This window comes from Echiichthys vipera (genome assembly GCF_963691815.1).
Source record: "Echiichthys vipera genome assembly, chromosome: 4".
Classification (NCBI taxonomy): domain Eukaryota; kingdom Metazoa; phylum Chordata; class Actinopteri; order Perciformes; family Trachinidae; genus Echiichthys; species Echiichthys vipera.
In genome coordinates, this window is record NC_139829.1 from 14,829,916 (window position 1) to 14,835,297 (window position 5,382).

Genomic DNA, 5,382 nt, shown 5'->3' on the forward strand with positions numbered 1-5,382 from the left:
ATAACACAATGTCCTCAACAAGCTAATTTTCTAATGTAATACTGTATATATAACTATACTGCAGTGGATTTTATAGTAGATGCTCTAAATTGTGGTGATCTAATATCTTCATTGCACAAACCATAGCAACAGTGCTGCAGTTTGTGGCAAAAAATTACACCCATAAATCATCCAAGACAATTATTGCGTCTGTAATCTAATCAAGAATAAAGCATTCAATTTGCATAAAGCATGTTCTTTTTTCCTCAGTTGAAGCTGCAGGGGTGAGATGTTGCCGGCTAGATAGAGTAAGGAATGCTTCAGGGATGAAGAATAGAATAAAATAGTCGATTTCATTTGATTCAGTCTGATAAAAGTTGTTTATCCCACGCTGTATTTTCATTCGCTATTGTATGTCCGAGGACGAGAACAGGGGGGAGGAAGGAGGGAGGAAGAGAGAGAGAGAAGGGGAATTACTTTCTCTTTTCATTGCCATGTCTCTCTCTCTCTCTCCCTCTCTCTCTCTCCCTCTCTCTCTCTCTCTCTCTCTCTCTCGCTCTCTCTCTCTCTCTCTCTCTCCCTCTCTTTCCATGCTCCTGTGAATCTCATTCAGCAGAGGAATGAAAACACTATTCACTGAGAGAATCACCTTAACACTGAGGAGAATACCAATACTAAAGCCTGGATACGACCTTGATCTCAAAAGCTGCTCCATTCTCCTCCTTCCTCACTCCTTGGCCTACTCCTCTTATCCTTACACAGTTTTATTTTATGTACCCCACTCTATATTTTATGAAGAGAAAAATACTAAAAATGGATTTTCCCTCACTCTCACCTTTATCATGAGGCAGCTGATCAGGCTACACTACACACACTACAATTGTAAATAAACAATTCCCCTTTCTTTTTTCTCTATACTGTACAGTAAGCCTCTGTGGGGGACCTCTGAAATGTGTTTTCTACTGAACCTTAACCAGGAAGTCATCCAGTAATTGACTGATTGATGAGCAGAAAGTGGCATGAGGCAGAGGTTTGCCCTGAGAGAGCTAACACAGTGAATAACGGATGGAGAAGAAAACAAAATGTGATCTGGCTCTGTACTTGAGTCTAATACATGGGAAATAATTCTGTAATTATATTTTTTTAATAGGACTTGATTATCTTAGAATCAAATATGAAATTACTGTGTAATAGCTGAATGCAGTTGCTGTACTATCACTGAAATGAATCTTGTGGGATTAATCGTACTCCAGACAATTATCTAGCACGTGCCGAGAATCTGTGGCTGCTGGAGGCGCGGCACACCCTCCAACAATATCAGTGCTAAAAACTGTAAGACAAACCATCTCACACTGTCTTGCGTGATACGCTATAGAAATTGAGCACAAAATGACTTAAGTGAAACTCCTGTGGCCCTTTCGTTACCAGCTGCCGCATATGTGTAAAAGGAGGGAGTGAGACGCAGTCTATGTTTACCGAATTACGCTCTTTTTGTGGAGGAGCAAATTGCTTCCTTGTGTGCAAGTGTGACTGTGTGTGTGTGTGTGTGTGTGTGTGTGTGTGTGTGTGTGTGTGTGTGTGTGCGTGTGTGTGTGTGTGTGTGTGTGCTTGAGAGAGAGATCGACTGTGTGCGTGTGTGTGTGTGTGTGTGTGTGTGTGTGTGTGTGTGTGTGTGTGTGTGTGTGTCTGTGTCCGTGTGTCTGTGTGTGTGTGTGTGTGTGTGTGTGTGTGTGTGTGTGTGCGCGCGCGCATTTGATCTAAAATTCTACTGTCTGTACAACATTATAGACATATTATTTAAACAAACACAATCAGAGAACATCAGGATCTAGAAATGAAGGCTGAAAAATGTGCTCGTACTTCAGGTGGAAGTGTGTGGATTTCCTATATTTTAAAGGCTCCCGTTGAAAAGTACCTAAAGAGGAGACATGAAGAGTAACAGTGAAGCCCTGTGCTTTCTCCTCCTCGCTTTTAATAGATAACATTTTGAGAACCTTAGCTGCTATTTGCTTACACCTCCTGCACACTTTCAGTGATAAAGTAGCTGGTTGTGTGTGTGTGTGTGTGTGTGTGTGTGTGTGTGTGTGTGTGTGTGTGTGTGTGTGTGTGTGTGTGTGTGTGTGTGTGTGTGTGTGTGTGTGTGTGTGTATGTGTGTGTGTGTATGTGTGTGTGTGTGGTTGTGTGTGTGTGTGTGTGTGTATGTGTGTGTGTGTGTGTGTGTGTGTGTGTGTGTGTGTGTGTGTGTGTGTATGTATGTGTGTGTGTGTGTGTGTGTGTGTGTGTGGGTGGGTGCATGAAAGGGGGGGAGTTAATCAAGCTGGATGCTGGCAAGAGGCCACCAGCAGGTAATAAAAACACAAGGACCCCCCAAAATCCTTCTACATACCCACGCCATCTTATGTATAACGACACACACATGTGAATGAACGCACACACTCCTCGGTCAACTTGTGTCCTTGCACGAATCAAATGCACACAGCTAGGACCGGAAAACATAAAGAAAACTCACATAAACTCATACAAGTCAAAGCAGACAAACAATCACAAACACAACCGAAGCCAATTCCTCTCCCCAGATGGAGCAGCCCCGTGGGGGCAATCGCCACAAACTGCATTAACCTTAACAATAAACACATTATCAATCCTAATGTTGTTATTACTGTTGTAGCATCAACATGTTAGCTATGGGCACTGGGAGCTTAAACATACACACAATAACACATTCATAAGAGCGACAAGGTCAGCCACTTTGGGCTTCAGGTAAAGAAAAGGAAGGAAACGTTAACGTCATTAGGTTTGTCTGTCTACTTAAGTGCCCAAACAAACAAACCCAGTTTCAGACACATATAAGCAAACTTGGTTAGGCAGATTTTCCCATCATACACACACACACACACACACACACACACACACACACACACACACAGTCACACTGATGCTGTAGGTGCAGTGACACTCCCTCCAGTTCATACATTCTGCTCACATGACATTTATACCGTGAGAATCTTAATATCAAATAGCAGTATAATTGTATTTACGGTGTATTCTAACAACACTAGCTAATGTTGAGAAGGTCCCAGTCTTTCATTTCCTGAAGGCCCCCACTATGCAAGCAATCAGAGAGTGCAACAAAGTGAGAGACATTTAATTGCATCTGTTGATGACAGTGATGCTTCTGAAAATGTTTAGAAACTGTCCTCTGTGAAAAGCAACCAAATCAGTTGTTAATATATATACATTAGCTGTTTAGGTAGTCTAAGCTAATTCCTAAAAACAATATATGTTTACGCTCAAGTGACAAAGGAAGTCATGTGATGTTGTTACAGAGCAACAAAGTCCGTAGAAGGAGGTGGTCGGGGTGGAAAGACACGCAAACAAAAAGCCAGAACTTGACAGCTCACCCTAACACTTTATCCTTAAACAAGTAGTTTGTGAGCCTAAACATGAATAAACCTTTACCGTAGTGGTGTTAGAAGAGATAACGTAGTCCTATCGATGGGTGTGTCAGATATGTCATTTTGGATGGCGGTTACAAAAACCTTGGAGGACTTTCTTTGTGTTTATATTTGTTTGTGTGTTCCTCCCTGCTTGCTTCAAGGCCATCAGGCTTTACTTGAGTCACATATTCTGAATAGTTGCTATGTATACAAGTGGCTTTACATAGCACAGCTTCACAGAATAGTTGACCTGTTGGTTAAGGACACACATCAGGTTGCATGTTCTGTCTTTAGGCATTGCTGTGTCGCGCATCTAACACTATCAAATTGTGCATAAGTGGACATGATGTTCTCTGAGCACGCTATTGTCATTATTCAGAATAAAAGTGATTTTCCTTTTTGTACTTGATTTTTTAATCATAGGGGGGTCTGGAGGAAGTGTTCAACATGAAGGTAGGAGCAGCTTCTTATAAATACTGTTTGACAGCTTTGATACGAGCACAGCCAGCTTGTGTTTATATTTGGCAGTCTGGGTAATGTCCACAGATTGGTGCTGAAGGGTTTACAGATGACAGGGATGCCGAAGATAAGAGGTAGCTTACTGGTAGCGCATGGTTACATGTTGGTAATTGTGGCCAGTCACCACATGTGGAGAAGGTGCTGCAATCTGACACAAGCAATGGCCATAAAGACTGTTTGAGTTTTTGCATCCCTTCAGGAATTTTGCATAGTAATAAACCAAATAATGGGGAAACATAATTCGTCCCTGTTGCTTATGATGATCCACAGACATTACCATCAACACAACTTACCAGTTACTATTTAGTAGAAAGCAGTTCCAAGTAAAAACTGTTCATAACGTGCTGTGAGCTATGAAGATATTGTTTCTGGAAAGCCATCCTGCAAGTCGTCTGCATCATGTTTGGGTGGATGCAGAAAATGCACTGAGGAAAAGCTCAAAATCTGAAAAAATATAACCCAAACTAAACCAACCCTTAAAACATGAATAAAAGTAGTAAATGCCATGTTTGACGGAGAGAAGAGTAGCTTGCCCGTGTGTTGCTTTTCCAGTTTTGTTTCATGATTGCTGGAACTGAATAAAAGCCAAGTGATTTTTACAGGTGGATGAATGACAGCGGGGAATTCCAGCAACTTCAGAGGTTTCTGCTGTGTGACATTCTCACAGCGTTAGAAAGCAGAAACAGACCTAACAGGCGGGTGTGAACACAACACCCACAACACCAGACCACACCAAGTGTTCATTTTTACAACCCAGCCACATAAATACTATATTGCTCAACCTAACGGAGCTTTAGACCACCGTCAATAATGTAGTAACACCGAAACAAAATCAGGCTGGAGGAAATGGTGTTGTGTGTGAGGTGTAAAGTATAGAAGAGAAGTGCAGAGATGGTTAGAAAGACAGTCAGGTGAGGATAATGCATTGTTCCAGCCTATGGAATAAAAAATGGAACACATCCAACTACCTAGGTCTCCAAATGGGGAGGATACTCTGGCAGGTGTTTACACTTGTCAACCCTGGCCTGATAAATCAGAGAGAAAAGACAGGAGGAGCTGTCTGCCTAGACCCAGGAGGCCATGATAAGAAGAGGGGATGGAGAGCGAGCGAGAGGGAGGAACCTGCCTGTCTTTTTGGAACAAGAGCCAAACTAGCATCCAATATGAGCTCACAGACACAGACACACACTCCATGCAGTTCATGCGCACTCCCATAAAAGAAGTCCTTCAGCTATCAAAAAGCATACTGGTGTTTTCCGTGCCTTAGATGTTGCTTTCAAATGAATATCTGTATGGAGGTAATCCATCATGGTTTGATTATTAAAAGACAATGAAGGTGGACATGAATGAGGCACCCTGTCGCTGTAGGCCCTTTATTGAAACAGAAGCCAAATACAAGAACGTCTCCCTTTAAAGAGGTGACGGATTGATTCTGGAAGCGGGCCA

General features: G+C 42.2%; 1 protein-coding gene across 1 annotated transcript in view; it reads right to left on the bottom strand.

Moving 5' to 3' along the window:
* The window catches only part of sema6a (sema domain, transmembrane domain (TM), and cytoplasmic domain, (semaphorin) 6A), a 100,082-nt gene that overhangs the window by 60,397 nt on the left and 34,303 nt on the right, over positions 1-5,382 (bottom strand). The gene's annotated exons all lie outside the window — the stretch shown is intronic.